At 36.1% G+C, this 18,119-nt stretch overlaps 1 protein-coding gene and 1 long non-coding RNA gene across 4 annotated transcripts in view; both read right to left on the bottom strand.

Annotated features, from left to right (window-relative positions):
- The window catches only part of DPYD (dihydropyrimidine dehydrogenase), an 810,457-nt gene that overhangs the window by 474,720 nt on the left and 317,618 nt on the right, over window positions 1-18,119 (bottom strand). The gene's annotated exons all lie outside the window — the stretch shown is intronic.
- Window positions 7,317-18,119, bottom strand: part of LOC141279723 (uncharacterized) — a 77,914-nt gene continuing 67,111 nt past the window's right edge. Inside the window, exons 2-3 of the long non-coding RNA XR_012334424.1 lie at window positions 8,046-8,131; window positions 7,317-7,411 (exon numbers count right to left, since the gene is read on the bottom strand). This is a non-coding gene — a long non-coding RNA (uncharacterized lncRNA). The remainder of the gene's footprint in view (window positions 7,412-8,045; window positions 8,132-18,119) is intronic.

Genomic DNA, 18,119 nt, shown 5'->3' with positions numbered 1-18,119 from the left:
CTCATGAGAGAAATCTGGTCTGGACCAACAGATCTGAAAAGTATCAGCAAAGAGACTGTACTGGAAGCCATGAATGCTAATGAGCTAATCCTGAGGAAAAGAAAGCCAACAGTGGAGCCCTAGATAACATAACAACATTTAAAGGAAGAAAGAGGAAAAGGAGCCCAAACAGAAATTGAGGAGGGATCAGTCAGTCATGAGAGGCAGGAGAAAGCAGTATGCTGAATGCCAAGAGAAGAGAGGTATCAGTTCAGACTTTATAGATATATATACATGTATATATATATATATATATATATATATATATATATATCTCCAGTGCATAAAAATGTACCAAGAAACAGGTGTTTAAAGAGTACTTTTGATTTTAGGACTCATCCTTCTTGAATTTTAAGTATAGTGCAAGGTCACTTTTATTTTGGAAATAAAAGCATTAATTAATTAATTGTTTTTGGAGATAATATAGCTAAAGGAGATTTATTGAGAGAGAACATAAAAGAGAACAAAACCAACAAAATAGAAATATATGTATTGTAGCTATGAAAATCAATTTAAATGAGGCAAATCAGAAGAGGAAGAGGAAACAGGATAAACCCTATACTGACACCCACACTGCAAGGTATTCTAGTGGTAATGCCTGCCAAAGTATGAAAAGATTTTGCTAGAAGAGAAACATAACACATGCCTTTCTAGGAATCAGTATCAGTGGAGAATATAGTCATACTAAAATGCATTCTTAAGAAGAAAGAATTAGTCAACAATGGCAACTCTGCATTAATTAAATTCTGAACGAATAACAGAAAATGGATGTAGCTTAGCTTGTATAATATTTGTTTGATTAAAAACTGCCTTTAGGGGCTTCCCTGGTGGTGCAGTGTTTGAGTCCACCTGCCGATGCAGGGGACACGGGTTCGTGCCCCGGTCCAGGAAGATCCCACATGCCGCGGTGCGGCTGGGCCCGTGAGCCATGGCCGCTGAGCCTGCGCGTCCGGAGCCTGTGCTCCGCAACGGGAGAGGCCACAATAGTGAGAGGCCCACATACCGAAAAAAAAAAAAAAAAAAAAAAAAAAAAAACCAAAAAAAAAATAAACTGCCTTTAGGAGGGCTTCTTAAAGAATTTCGTCAAAACTGAAGCTTTGAATTAGGGAGCTGTTGTTCCACCTCTAGTAGGTTTGGAAATCCCACAAAAGGGCCCACTGATATGTGGTTCACCCTGCAACAAATTTTTCTGACTTCTGAAAGGAAAACCAAATAATGACTCCCAGACAGGTGAAATACATGGCCAAGGTAGCAACACCTATGTTTGCTCTCAGTTCCCCCACCTACTTGCTGTGTGATGTGTAGCAAATTAGCCTATTTCTCTGTACCTTAGCTTTTACTTCTGTAAACTGAAGCTTTTAGTACCTCGTCCCCTGAGCTTTTCCAAGAACTCTTGAATCACGAAGCATTATACAGACGTAAGAAATTTAATAATAATTGAAAATATTTTCATTATAATGGAGTCTATTACATAGACAAAGAGTATCATCTTCTCTTTTACTACTACAAGGTGAAGAAACTACAGTAACAGTGGATGGTGGATTAATCAGGGAGATCAAATTGAAATTCTGGGTTGCTCTTTGGAAATGATTTAAATTCCCTATGAACTGTGCAATATACACAAAATCAAAAACTAAATTATACTCAAAAGCGCCTGAACCACTCTAACCATGGTATAAAAGCATATATCTTGACATCATCAATAAAAATCTTACACGTTTTAAAGTCAACATAGAATAATGAATTCTATCCCAAATGCCTGTGGTTTAATGAAGTGAGCAGTCGATGTTTGATTTTTTTTTTTTTTCAGTTTCTGAAATATGATATTAGGGTCATTTCTTATAAATATTTTCAGTTTTTTTAAAAGAAGTCATAGTCTACTGCTAAGCTGTTTGAGTTATGCTGCTTAGAGCATGGTTCATGTAAAACCAATATCAGCAATTTCATCTAATCCAATAGTTGTAAATTCTAGCCACGATGAACACTTTTGTGAGTCTAACTTGCTGTCTTGCCAGTGTACTCTTTAGATTATGAAGGAGAGGAGACAGAATGCAGTTCAGAAGCTCTCTTCAGCACCCCCTGTCCTAAATTCAGGTTCAACTTCATATAAGCTCAGTAGTAATAAATATTTTGAGTTAACGTTTGTAGCGTGTTTTGCCACTTAACAATAATTCTTGTGTACTGGAGCTCCACAACAGCTTTATCGGCTAGGCATCTTTATGACCATTCAAAAAATGAGCAAACTGAGGTTCAAGGCAGTGAAACAAGCTTTCTGAAGCCCACAGCTAGTCCCATAGCTAGTAAGTGCCAAAGCCAGAATTAATCCAGCAAAAGCTCTTAAATACAGTGTTTCTTCCACCATTACATAGAATATATGTTTAGGATAGTCTATAATCTTTATTATTAGGGGAAGAAAAGGAACCATAACCTAGTCTTTGAAAATTTAGCATACAATGATCTGTGGCACCTTAAATTTTCTGAATGTTAATACAGTAGTTTTATTCATAAGAAAGATAAAAACATGCTTTACAGATTAGCAGGTAATTATTCACATATCCCACCTACGCTACATTTTCAAAGATTTTAGGTAAACTATGCCTACTTAAATTTACATGATGTCTTGTAAAAAGGATTTTCTAAGCCTTATTCATTTGTTTAAAGCACAGATCTACAATGACAAACCTATCATCAATTCATTTTGTTGAAAGGGTAATAATGAAAGCGTTATTTTCCTTCTTTCACTGTGAGTCATTTGACCTATGTTAAATCAACTCTCAAATTTTCATTCATTATTTCTACATGAAGGATTTTGCCAGCTCAAAAAAGTATAAATCTTCATTTGTCAAATTTAAACTATCCCTGTCCCAGTTGCTATCAAGGCTCATAGCTCTTATCCCTTAAAAAACAGCAAAATATTGTCAAGTCACACAACCTGCCCACAGCCTCAGATGACCCCTGGAATCAATAATATTTGTAACTTGTAAGTGCACAGTTAAGGAGATCAGAAGGCAAGCGCTGTCCTCGTTAACCGCATTGAGCTGTGATACTACAGCCGACTCCCTTGTGTGGTCTGTGATCAATTTTAATCTCCTGACCAAGAATAAAAGAATGCAGACTCCTGATTCTGGATTCATCTTGAAAGGAGAGTATAGATTTGTATGTCTGCAGTGTGAATGAAAGATTTAATTCAACTGGCATTCCAGGAAAGAATACATCTAAACTATCATTCCTCCTCATTACCCTCACTGCTTCCAGGGTCCTCTATCGACAGAGCTAAATACTGAAAAATGTGTACACAATGGGTTAAAAAGCAAAGCTGTCTTTGTGGACATATGATCAACTGCCTACAGAAACAGACTTTATAGTGACTTGTCTTATTGCTACATGATTTAAAGTGGAATCACTTTTTCTATCTTGAATTTCCTTAGAAAGATTATAATTTTGTGCCAGACTTCTTTGTGTGAAAATCTTTATGTTTAAGCAATTAAAGAATGCATAATTTACAAAAATCATCATTTAAAATAATCATGATTAGTTGTTTTCAAATCCCTACATTTAGGTACACTGTTACATTTTGGGAACTTTAAATTGCAAATTGATACGAGAAGAAAAGACATCACCAGTTTGTTAGTTTTATATCTTTATATCTATACCCATGTCTCTCTCTCTCTATGCACGTACATATATATGATAATGCATTTACAAACAAATGCAGAAATATTCTTATTTTTCTATGAAAATAAGAAAGAGTATATTTTATTGTTAAAAATAAAGTGTTCTTGCAGTTTACAGGGACAATTCAGGCAACTGTAATTTGAAAATTCCCTAGTTCCTATAAAATAGCATTTTCAATACATCAGACAAAAATTCCCATTCCACATCATCACCACCATCATTGCAGCAGTTTTTGAGCATTCATGATGCATCATGTACTGTGCTAGACAAAAACAAACAAACAGAGCAAGCTGGTGAAGAACACGGACCCCAAAGGCAGAGCCTAAGTTCAATTCGCAGCTCTGCTCCTTCCAAGCTCTTTGATCTTGAGCATATTAATTTGCCACCTTTGCCGCAGGTCCCTCATCCGTAAAGCAAGTATAAGGTCATGAATAGCACTGAACTTAGTAGAGCTTTTATAATGACTAAATGAGAGAACACAGACAAACATGGAAGTATGTGTGGCACTTCATGGGTATAAAATAGGTGTTAGCTATAATAAAATGTATTCTGGCTCATTCATTCATTCATTAATAAACATTCAGTAACTGCTCCCTACGTAAAAAGGACCATGTTAGGAAACAAAGATGAGCAGAAGACAACAATCTGACGTTTGCAAGCTGTTTAACTTTTGGACATCAGCCTTCTTATTTACAAAATTAAGATAGTAACATTTGTCTTGAAAGACTGTTATAGGGAGCAAATGAAATTAATTACATAAAGTGTCAATCATAACACCAGCTACATATAGGGGATGGTCAATAGATGTTTATTGAATGAAGGAGTAAAGAACTGGATGGATGGATGGATGGATATATGTTATGCCTTAGGCAGAGAGGAAACAAGAGTGAATCAATCAGTCATCAGCTCAGAGCACACATTTATAAGTGAATTTCAAATATTTCTAGACTAAAAAATTGAAATGTAGCAGGTAACAAGGTTTTTACATGAAGTCCTGGCAAAAAGTACATTTGTCCTGTTTCCTCCCATAGAGAAATCAGCATCTAGTGAAAATGTAAAGGATAAATATAGATTCCTTTCACAGGAGCTGCCTTTTCTCTGTTTATTAATTGTGTAATGGGTTCACAGTTCAAAAGGCCCAAATTTGGCAGTGGTAGACAACTGATATTCTAAAACCAATAAAGCAGGGTATGGTGCTGTTTACCAGGGAGGAGTGATTTATTTTATCATTTGATTTTAAATATTTAATGAAATCCACGACATTTTGATTGGCTTGAAAACTCTGGAAAAAAAAAAAAAACCCAAGAAAACAGAAGTGGGAATCATCTTGACATTTTTATTTTAAGAACAATGACTCCACCTCAGCTAACAGAAGTGAATTACTAAAGGAATCTGTTTCTCTATGTGAATTTTAGTAATGGAAAATTATGTTTATTCTGTCTCTTAAAATGACTATTAACCAGATAGTTAAAATGTATATTGATTTGAAAAGGATAGTAACATTTTAACCTATCCAGTGTGCCAATTCAGTCCAATTCTGTTCTATGTATGCTCAAAGCTGATCAGTTTTAATGAGCTGTTCTATGAAAGTAATACCACCAAGCATTCATTTTTTTCCTAGTTAATGCCATGCTAAATTAATGGTATAATGAGAAAGAACTCAGGGATGTGCCAGCATCTTAAATGGTAAAGAAATTGGGGGCTATCAGACCCAGTCAAGTGGTAAGTAGAATGATAAATCTAATTGCAATGTGCTCAAGTAAAAGACACCCAGATCCAGGTAGAAGAGCATGAAACTCGGAGTCCAGATCTGGCAGAGTTGGGTAAGGGGCAGAAAAGAGGACATTTAGAAGAAAATCAAGTAGCACCTCTTGAACACTGGTTCAGGAAAGCTTTGTGGAACTAAAAACATTTCTTTTAGATATCTTAACAGTACTATACTATCTGACCAAAAAAACTGCTATAATTTGACTATTGTAAATGCCAGCTTATGTACAGAACCCATCTCTTGTTTTTTTGTTTTTTGTTTGTTTTGTTTTGGGTTTTTTAAAAAAATCTATTTATTTAGGCTGCGCCAGGTCTTAGTTGCAGCTTGTGGACTCTTACTTGAGGCATGCATGTGGGATCTAGTTCCCCGACAAGGGATTGAACCCAGGTCCCCTGCCTTGGGAGCTTGGAGTCTTACCCACTGGACCACGAGGGAAGTCCCAGAACCCAACTCTTCTTAACCGAGGATAGACTTTGCATATGTGTGTACATGTGTGTGTATAATATATATTATGATGCATGTAAACATATTCACAACTACAGGTACACAAGCAACTCCATATCTACTTACCTAGCTGTATATGTATATGTGTATGTATGGTTTAGAAGTATTAGTTAGTAACAAACATATTGTAGCTTTATCAAAAAGTTAAACACCCATCCTTCTCAAACTCTTCCAAAAAACTGCAGGGTGTAACACTCCCAAGCTCACCCTGATCCCTACCATCACCCTGATACCAAAACTAGACAAAGATATCACAAAAGAAGAAAATTACCGGCCAATATCACTAATGAACATAGAACCCAAAATCCTCAACAAAATACTAGCAAACAGAATCCACAAACACATTAAAAGGATCATACACCATGATCAAGCGGGATTTATGCCAGGAACGGAAGGATTCTTCAATATACGCAAATCAATCAATGTGATACACCATAGTAACAAATTGAAGAATAAAAACCTTATGATCATCTCAATAGATTCAGAAAAGCTTTTAACAAAATTCAGCACCCATTTATGATAAAAAACTCTCCAGAAAGTGGGCACAGAAGGAATCTACCTCAACATAATAGAGGCCATATACAACAAACCCACAGCAAACATCATTCTCAATGGTGAAAACCATAATTTGAAAAGATACATACACTCCAATGTTCCTTGCAGCACTATTTACAATAGCCATAATTCGAGAAGATACATGCACCCCAACGTTCACTGCAGCACTATTTACAATAGCCAGGGCATGGAAGCAACCTAAATGTCCACTGACAGAGGAATGGATAAAGAAGTGGTACATATATACAATGGAATATTACTCAGCCATAAAAATAATGCCATTTGCAGCAACATGGATGGACCTAGAGACTGTCATACTGAGTGAAGTAAGTCAGACACAGAAAGACAAATGTCATATGATATGGCTTGAATGTAGAATCTAAAAGGGTACAAATGAACTCATTCGCAAAAAGAAGTAGAGTCACGCATGTAGAAAACAAACTTATGGTTACCAGGTGATAAGGGTTGGGGGGAAGGGATAAACTGGGAGATTGGGACTGACATATACACACTACTGTATATAAAATAGGTAACTAATAAGCTGTATAGCACAGGGAACTCTATCAATACTCTGTAATGGCCTATATGGGAAAAGAGTCCAAAACAAAAAAAAAGTGGATATATGTATGTGTAACTGATTCACTTTGCTGTACACCTGAATCTAACATTACATTGTAAATCAACTATACTCCAATAAAATTTTTTTTAAAAAGTAAGACAATTAATTGACTTACCTCGTCCCCTCTACCAGCTTGAAAATCATTCACAAAAATCAGTAGGTATAGCTGCTTTAGGTAGAATAGCTGCTTTAGGTAGAATCAGTAGGTATAGCTGCTTTAGGTAGAGATAGAAAGGTATCTCGTAACCTTCCTATAGGATAGAAATCACCAAGAATCCATTGACTGCCATTATCCAAGGTGGTTTAAGACACCTAGACAAATTAGGGATAAGATGGCCACTAGGCCAGGCTAAGTTTTAGCCAAACAATCAAGTCATTCATCACCAAATCTTTTATAACCGATGTACCTCCTGATTGGTCTGTGCCCATGCTTTGCTGGTTAGTCAATATTTAAATGTCATTCCTGGGATCTAGCCAAATTAAAGTGAACATGAGGATGAGAGGCCAGGAAATATTTTCTATGCTAACATGGCAACAAGGTGGAGTGGGATGGGGTAGGGGTAGGAGTAACAGAGAAATGAGAAGACACAGAAATACTATCCCTTGCCTCTTATCAAAATATATAACAAAATCTCAGCGTGCTTCTATACTTCACTGACTCCTTAATCCCTCCCTCTACCAAATGAAAGTAAATACTCCCAGAGATTTATTGTTAACATGACTTTCAAGCATTAGTTTACAACTAGAAAAAGCATGAATGGCTCATCTATTATTTGGGCCATAATGACAAATATTTAGAGTGTATCCTATTTCCACAGATCTCTCCTTAAAACCTGCATTTATATAGTAATTGGCGTTAAAAGTAGAAAGGGTTAAGAGACTAACCTAATCCTGTGTTGCATTCAGCATATCAACGCAATATATTGTCTCTGTGGAGTTTCATTTCACATGATAAAAGAAACAAGAAGCATCTGATCAATAAACAGAAAATCAAGTTACATATTCCCACTAGGTTGCTCTAACAAGGATTAATCTCAGAAATGTTGGTGCATGCCTAACGTTGTGGCTTTTAATCCTCTCACACCAGTGGGTCTAAAGTACTTGCCATTAGCGCTAATGTAAAAAGAATTAATACTTTACATATGGATACCCACTCTACTCAAATGAAGGGGTTAATGGTAAAATAAGCCTTTAAGGATGTAAATGATTCCTCCCATGTGGCTGGAAAATAGCTCAAGTGTTTTTCATTTAAAATTATTAACATATAGAAACATTATTATCTCTGCAGTTAATATGCACCTCACTGAAAATCTCATGGTCTGCAAAAATTAAGGAAGGTAGCATCCCTAATGAAGTTATAAAACATATATCATTTATTAAGCAACAAATTACATCTTTAATTTTGGTTTTAATATATCTTTAATTTAAGCTTTAATCATTATATGGAAAATGCCTTCCAAAGCCCCAGGACAAATTATGTCATGACAATAGGGTTTGTTTCTTCTACCCCCTACCTTCCACCCACCCCCAGTGCTAAACAAGGTTGTAATTGACCTCAAGCTTCCTTTTTATGAGCAGGCACTTCTCTGAAATACTGAGAAAATCAAGGGCAAGACAACAAGATATGAATGTTTTTCCATTAAGAGTCTAATTGTATCTAATTTTGACATTTTTTATTGATTAATGTAGAGTATTGAATAATCTTGTGAATATTTTGAATCAGATTTTCATTGCTTAAAATGTGAAATGTTAGAATAAAAAGGTTAAAGCCAAATTAGGCATACATTTTTCTTCCCTCCCTCCCTCTCCCCCTACATTCTTTCTCCCCTTCCCTAGATTCCTTCCTCCCTTCAATAAATATTTATTAAGGGGCTTCCTTGGTGGCGCAGTGGTTGAGAGTCTGCCTGCTGATGCAGGGGGCACGGGTTCGTGTCCCAGTCTGGGAAGATTCCACATGCCACGGAGCGGCTGGGCCCGTGGGCCATGGCCACTAAGCCTGCACGTCCGGAGCCTGTGCTCCACAACAGGAGAGGCCACAGCAGTGAGAGGCCCGCTACCGCAAAAAAAAAAAAAATTTATTAAGCAGCCTTGATATGATAGGCATTGTTCTCTTCTAGGAAAATTTATCTAAATTTGTTTTAAATCATATACTAATTTAATGTAATGTCTATTTGCACAAAGCATAATTTCAGTTGTCAATAGTTGATAAAGTTTGTCTGAAAAACCTTCTTTCAAAGGAAAAATACTTTATGTCTTGATAATACAAGGGGGCAAACTCTGTTCAGTGTGCTTATAGAAATCAATCATACTTCTCTGAAAATAATTAGGGAAGAGTCATGACAATTGACATGTCATTAAAATCTTTAATAAATTATTTATCATTGTTCATCCTCTAACACAATGCTCATCACCTGTTTTACATAAACAGGTAGTTTCAATCACAAAATGTTAGCATTCTGATGCTATATGTAGAAATTTTGATTACATGCCATTTCTCAAATGGCAAATATGTTTTCCCCTGTGTAGCAGGTCGAGGTGAAGGATGAGTCAGCTGAAGGAGGAGAGATGTGTTGATCCTGGAGGAAGGAGGGCAAGAGGAGAGGACAGAGGAAGGAGCACGCTGATAGGTGCTGGTGAAACTTCCAAAACAACTGTTACTAATCCTGAATTGCCAGTATGTGTCTAAATCTGTTCATTTATTTTATATACATTTACAAATTAAAATTACAGTTTTAAAGAGGTAGGGTATGAATATAAACATATATAATGAATTAATTCTAATTTATAAATTTTATTACATTAAATAAATAATGAGAGTATCATTACATGTCAATTAACACCAATAATGAGTAAAGACACAGTATAGAAAAGAAAATGAAATTAGATTCCTTGAACATACAGAGGACAATTGCACAGAGCCAGAACTATGGGCACCATACAAGTGGTAACAGTTGACCCTTGAATAATATGGGTTTGAACTGGGCAGGTTGACTTATATTCAGATTTTTTTTCAATAGTAAGTACTATAGTACTACGTGTTCTGACTTTTGGTTGAATCTAAGGATGTGGGACTACAGATACGGAGGAACTGTGGATACAGAGGAACTGCAGATCCCAAGGACCAGTTATGAAGTTATGCCTGGATTTTTGACTGCACGGAGGATTGACCCCCCCAACGCCCCAACTGTTTAAGGGTCAAATGTATTTTCTTTTGTGTATACATACAAAATTATAATTTTCTTTGAATTTTCGCTGCTGGATCATCTTTTTCTCTAACTTTCCAGCTCATGAAGAGCCAGAGAGACTGGATCTTACTTATAATCCCAGTGGTATCTCTCATGGAGTCAATACTCAAATAACTGACCTATGGGAAATTTTATACTGCACCTACAAAGTTCTACTCATGGCACTGAAATATAGTGATTTAAAATATAATAAATGTTTTTAAATGAGCCAAATCTTTAAAGTTGATTTAAATTTTTTAACAAAGTTTTATAACAAGGTGTATCAAATCAGGTTCCCACAAGAAACAGATTTCACTCTTAAAGGATAATAACTCCAGGAGATTTTATTTACAAAGGAAACATTGCAAAGGTGCAGGTAAGATGTTAAGGAATTACAAGGGACAGAGATTTGGGGCTAGAAGAATTAATCTAACATCAATGGTTCTGCCAGATAACGTAACACTTTCACTCTGTTTTCAGTAGATCAAGAGTCACCTATTAGATATTACAGCATATAGTATTTACAACACAGTGAGGTTATTTCCCCCATAAGTCTGACAGAGCAAAATCAAACATAGAAACTTTTTATAAAACCAGATAAAACTGAGATAAAAAGTACTTCAAGGATGATTTGCTCCCAGAAGGGGCTTGACTTGTCCAAAACTGCATAGTCAACTAAGTGACCAAGCTGGGGTCTGGACCCAGTTACTTAATTCTCAGACAACTTAATTTTCATTAACAATGAAAGCATCATGATTACCCACCAAAAGAAATCAAATGTACATCTTCCCTACTCACCAAAACATGCACTTTTCAATGTATTTTTAAAAACCATGTTTAAGTGTGAATGTACAGGATTATTTAATGTTATAAGTTGCAGAGACCTTGGATATCATCAGAGCTCACTGTCCCATTGCAGTAGTGAGAAAATGAAACTTACAAACTTTTTGAATATTTGGGTACCAAAAGGGCAAACTAAGACTTCGAGATCTTCTAATTCAAACATCGATGCTCTTTCCACAATCAAAGCTGCCTCTTATATATATATATATATATATCACGTTTTCTTTAGGAAATGTACACTATTAGTAATAATGTAAATTGATACAGCCATTAGGGAAAACACTATAAAGCTTCCTCAAAAAATTAAAAAAAAAAAAGTACCATTTGATCCAGAAATTCCGCTTCTGGGTATATAGCCAAAGGAAATGAAACCTGTATCATAAAGAGATATATGCATTTCACTGTTCAATGCAGCTATTAAAAATAGCCACCTCACAACGGTCAGAACGGCCATCAAAAAAATCTCTCAACAGTAAGTGCTGGAGAGGGTGTGGAGGAAAGGGAACCCTCTTGCACTGTTGGTGGGAATGTAAACTGGCACAGCCACTCTGGAGAACAGTATGGAGGTTCCTTAAAAAACTAAAAATAGGGCTTCCCTGGTGGCGCAGTGGTTGGGAGTCGGCCTGCCGATGCAGGGGACACGGGTTCGTGCCCCGGTCCAGGAGGACCCCACGTGCCGCGGAGCAGCTGGGCCCGTGAGCCATGACCGCTGAGCCTGCGCATCCGGAGCCTGTGCTCCGCAACGGGAGAGGCCACAACAGTGAGAGGCCCGCGCACCGCAAAAAAAAAAAAAAAAAAAAATAGGATATGCTGGTTGGCATGATAAAATACAGTGTTCTGATTGATTCAGTTGCTTTTAGCATTTAGTAATATGTAAACAAGTTAACTACTTTTCATGAGATTGGAATTAAGCGAATTTTTTTTTTTTAATTTTATTTACTTATTTTTGGCTACGTTGGGTCTTCGTTGCTGCATGCGGGCTTTCTCTAGTTGCGGTGAGCGGGGGCTATGCTCTTTGTTGCGGTGTGCGGGCTTTCTCGTTACGGTGGCTTCTCTAGTTGGGAGCACGGGCTCTAGGCGCCCGGGCTTCAGTAGTTGTGGCACACGGGCTCAGTAGTTGTGGCGCACGGGCTTAGCTACTCTGCAGCATGTTGGATCTTCCCGGACCTGGGCTCGAACCCATGTACCCTGCATCGGTAGGCGGATTCTTAACCACTGTGCCACCAGGGAAGCCCCTAAGCGCATTTTTGTACTTAATTGTTTATAATGTCACATGAGAATTCTGAAAAAAAAATTTCCTTTCCTTTCAAATGTGTTACATATATACAATCCATATCCATGTTTTAATCAATGCAAGAAAAGCTAACTAATGATATTGTTAGAGCCATTGGTTCTATTTTTACAATACTGAGCAGCATCACAAATCCAGCAGCTATGTTTTTTATTCCTTTAAAAAGTTTCAGTTTTCCTCCTTAGTCTTGGTATCTTTTGTATTTTTACCATATATACAAACTCAAATTTCACTTAGTTTCTAGGAAATCTGGAAGCAATTTTTATCCATTAAAAATGGATATTTTTCAATATGGCAACATTATTTTCTAGGCTTGAAGCATTTTTAAATATTGCCAGTGGCATTTGTGCCTATACTAGTTGACAGCTTTTTCTCATGCTGAAAAATAGATTTGGGAAAGTTAAAGCAAATTCACACATCTGGAATTGCCATGACTGATTCAAAATATAAAATAGCTGAATGCTATGAGAACCAATTTAGTCATTGTTTTTTATTTAATGTTATAGTTAGGCAAAATTCTCTAGAATAAGTAAAAAATATATGTATATATAGGAACCCTGGAATTATTACCCTGGATCAAACTCAGATTCCCGGGCTACTTGGCTACATCACTATCTCAAGGTATAGATAGGACATTAATCTTAAAGTTCTGCTATGTATTGGTGTTTCCATACCCATTTGAATATATTTAGATTTCTCACTAAGAGCATCTCATTGGTTATAAGAACCATTTCCGTATCACCTTCTCAAAATCAGGCAAACATAACTGGCCAAAACATTTCACTCAAGCTTCAAATAGCTTACAGTTTCACATATTAGACCAGAAATCCATATTTACTTTTTATACTGTTCAGTAGTGTATGACTTTTATTAGTGTATGCTCTTTCATTCTTCAGTCTCCCAACACGTGGAGGTCTAAGCTTTTTAGGCTTCCTTCATACTTCTGCCTTCATCTAATCATTTTAATTAGTTTTATGGTTCCATTTTTATTATCATTTTTAATTAAAAAAATCAGCCTCCCATTTGCAAATGTACTATAGCTTTATATGAAATTGGATAATTAGAAGTTTTCACCCCATTGAGAGAACTATCATATTTGCTTCAAACTCAACTATCTAATAATTGGCAAATTTATACACCTACCATATAAGAGTACCTAAATTCATAATGATGGCCATGTCAGCATTGTAAGAAGCTGAATGTCTTTTGGATATCAAAGAAATTTGAATTTGAGTATAATAAAAATATTAACTATTTTTAGCATAAACATTGAGAACCTACTATAAATTTATCACTCTTCTAGGTACTTTGAGTAGTACAGAAATATATGTACCTGTACTTATATATTATTTTATATTTAATGTGTTAGGATAGGGATATGAGTTAATTTGAATACCACTATACATGTACACTGGAATTGAACAATTAGGTAAATCAATGGCAGATGATGGGAGTCAGCTTTCTCACTGTTGGCATAGGAGGATATAGGCAAATAAAGGGAAGATGCTAAAATGACCAATGAATTAGAGCTGGAGACACCAGTATGTACTCATGTTCAGCTTAGTATAGATACAGATGATTATACATTTATAGATATATGTATGTACACAGGTGAGTATACACATATATATTTTCTTACTCTGTCAGTTAAGAGGTCCTAGAAGCAATAACACTGCAGTAGCAATGAGCATACTTAGCTCTGAGATCTTCATTTTTAATAAAAGGACCTTGGAGAAATGGCTGATTCTAGGACTAGGGCAAAAAATATACAAGATATGCCTGTAGTCTGTTGTAGTGCCAGAAGTTAAGTGCTAAAACACAAATACACATACGCATACACACACACATAGGATGATGGGCATACATCACAGAAGCACGGGAGCCAACTTACAGAACTCCTAATGGTCACAGCTGGAAAAATTAGAGCAACAAAATAAATAGCTTAATATTAGATTATATCCCAAAGCACAAAATAAGCATCCTTGAGCTCATACTTATATAAATAAATGATGAGATAAATGAATAAACAGGAAGAATAGACAAATATCCACACAGTATAATTCCAAATAATTTATGTAGGTACTGTACTCTCAAAGAAGGGGAGCATAACTCCCCAACTCTTAAGTATGGCCTCTGCTCATAGTGACTTCATTCCAAAGAGTATGAAAAGGGGGCAAAAGAGTAACTTAGTAGTGGGGGAACCTGGCATACACTACTTTAGCCAGGTAGACTAGAACAACTTATTGAAGGTGGACTATCATAGAAAGTGAAAAGAATGACCAACCTAGAGTAGAGATGATTCACTGCAGAATAACTGGAAGTAAATTTGGAACCATAGAGTGTTCAGTTGTTACCAAGACCTCATAAAGTCAGCCCTAAGCAACAGAAGCATCTTAATGAGGGTTTTTTGATCAGGGACACAATATAATGAAAAGAACTATTAAGGAAGATAATTTTAGTTGGCGGGATGAAATTAAAGAAGAAATTCTGATACAGAGAGCCTGTCTATAAGAGAAAATATTATTGTTTATAAACATCTGAAATAGAGTAGCAGCAGATACAACAGAAGAAAAAAAGATATAGAATTATTATAGATTAATTGTAGATGATATACAGGACAGTAACTGTTATGGTCTGAGTTGTGTGCCCCAAAATTCATATGTTGAAGTCCTAACCTTCAATACTTCAAAATGTGATTGTATTTGGAGATAGGGTCTTTAAAGAGGTAACTAAATTAAAATTAAGTTAAGGTCATCGGGGTAGGTCCTAATCCATTAAGACTGGCATCCTTATAAGAAGAGGAAATTAAGACACAAACACACACAAGGAAAGACCATGTGAAGACAGGCACAGGGAGAAGACAGCCATCTACAAGCTACGCAGAGAGGTCTCAGAGGAAACTAACCCTGCTGACACATTGATCTCAGACTTCTAGCTCCCAGAATTGTAGGAAAACAAACTTTTTTGTTTAGGCCATCCACTTTGTGGTACTTTGTTATGGTAACCTTGGAAAATTAATATAACGATAAAACAATAATTCTCAATTCTAAAGTTTTGCAACCTAGTACAATAACCACGACATCACTAAAAGTAACTGGGAAAATGGAGGAGGAAGTCCATGTGGGCTGTGGCAGATGATAAATCCCTCAACACAGATAAATGATTGTCCTCTTTGGGTCATTTAAAAAATCAAGGATAAAATAGCTTGTCCTCTTGACTATGTACCTACTAGCCTGTGGGCAAAGTGAGGCCTGAGACCACTTCCTTCTTATTTTTCACTCTCTGTGATCTTGAAACATAGCAAGAAATATATATATATTGGTTAAGCTAATGAATTTATATTTCCCACAGTGCCAAGCCCAGAGTGTCTTGCATTTATCAGTGATTCATTAATGTTTGTTGAAACAAATCAATAGGAAAAATGTTTTAAGCCCTAGTCAAAGTTATAATTATTTTTAAATGTCAATGATACCAACATAACTTAAATGAGAAAACAATTATTAAAGTAATGGGAAAAATATCATGCAAATATCCAGCTACTTCAGGTACTTTAAGATGATTTTAATCTCAATTTAATTTGGAAGTGAATACTTCCAATGCCTATAACTGGTTACTCCAAATGACAGGAAAAAAAGCAAGCAATGACTTCTAAGCCTCTCCGAAAACCTCTGCCTAACTGAAAATGGGTTTGTGTTCTCTCTCACATTTCTACTTCAGTCTATTGTTTCTAAATATGATGTATATATTTCCAACATAATCAATAGTCTTCTAAAACAATGTTAATCAGTTGTTAGTATTTGCCTGACTTGTATAGGTGAGAAGGATCAAGTCTTATCATGTCTCCCTCTGTATTAGCTTGAAAACTGTCAAAATGAAAAGACATAGAAAGGGAAGAGATTGGAGGGGAACTATAATTCTTGAAATACATATTATGTGCCAGGTAGTTTCTAGGTGGCATACATTCAATTCCCACAGCATCTCATCTCTAGTTTATCTAAGGGGGAATTGGAGCTTAAATATGTTGAAGTAACTTCCCAAGGTATCATATTCACTAAGTGGCAGATCAAGGATTTGGTTCCAAAGCCTAGATACTTTAATTTACAGCCCACTGCCTTCCAGGATTAATGAAACTTTGTATGTAAATATTAACAACAATAATTTAATAACTATAATCATTTCAATTATCACTTCCAAGTAAGTAAACTGCTGTTACCTGCATATCGCCTCTTGTTGCATTATAAACTGAGTGTGAGGACCCAGCCTGTGGCAACTCACATTGTTTCAGGTATACTTCCCAGATCACCCTCCTGCTCTTCAACTTCTCAGGTTTCTAGGTACCAAAGAATGTATGTCCCCGCGCCTTCCCAATTATGACACCGCACTTGGAGGCCCAACTATGCTTTTGTCTGTTGCAGGGCCAGCAAGTTTCTAAGTTCCCCTATCCCCATCTTGCCTATGACAGAAAATCCTGCTCTGAATAACACTTATTTCCTTCTCTCTACGTACTGTGTTTTGGAACATCTTTTCCAGACTGGATGACTTAGGGGAATTGAGCACTACCAACTGATTATCATTCGACACTACATTGCTAATTGCATTGAATTATAATAATATATATTTTTATATATATATAGCATATATAATGTATACAAATAAAATACATTATTATAATTATAATACTATTAGGTCCAAAGAGGCAAAATTATAAAGAGCCTTTTGAACCACACTGAAGACTTTGGACGCCATCCTGAGAAAGACCAGTTTGCAAGCTGGGTTGTAACTATCTAGTAAGGAAAAGATAAGTGCTAGGACTAAGGAATGATAAGAAAGGGACCCATTTTTGAGACATTTAGCAGTAGACTCTTTAGGATATGAAAACTGCCTGGATATGGAAGGAAAGGGAGAGAAAAAGTCTCTGAAACTTTAGTCACTTCCATTGACTAAATCTTCAGGAGCATTTGCTTCCTGGAATTACCCATCCTATTGCCCCAGCTCTCTAATACTCTCCATTTATACTCCAGGAACCTATTTCCACATCCTGCTTTAGCTCACGCCCGATGTGTATTCGTCACTCCTCCCTGCATCTTGATATATATTCCATGCCCAGATATCACCCAGTATACACAGTGATTCTCTTGTTGTGTATGCCATAGAGAAAAAATTCTCCGACATTAATGGTTAAATTGCCATTTGAAAATCAACTAGTAATAAGAAAAAATGCTTTTGGCTTCATATGTGTTTTGCCTGCTGTTTTAGGTCCTGCAATCAAGTACATAGCAATAGTCTCAAACAACTGTATCAATACCAGTTAATTATAGGAAATCTAATACCACTTGGAAATCTTGCCAATAATAACAACAATGATAATAATAATACCTCTTCATAATTTTTAGGAGATGAGAACAACCATGATTTGTGAGGTGACAGCCAAGTCCTACTTAGACTTACAAAATGATTTATATATGCAAAATAAAATGGTTAAAAGGAGAAAAATTCAGGATTCTCATTTCATTATATGCAAACAGAACTAGTAAATACTAATGTATGACTGTGCTGTTTTATGGGCCATGTATTATATGTAAAAGAGCATTATGTGCTTAG

Source organism: Tursiops truncatus, chromosome 1 (assembly GCF_011762595.2).
Source record: "Tursiops truncatus isolate mTurTru1 chromosome 1, mTurTru1.mat.Y, whole genome shotgun sequence".
Taxonomy (NCBI): domain Eukaryota; kingdom Metazoa; phylum Chordata; class Mammalia; order Artiodactyla; family Delphinidae; genus Tursiops; species Tursiops truncatus.
Note: the sequence above shows the minus strand (reverse complement) of the source record. Positions and strands in the feature narration are given on the sequence as shown.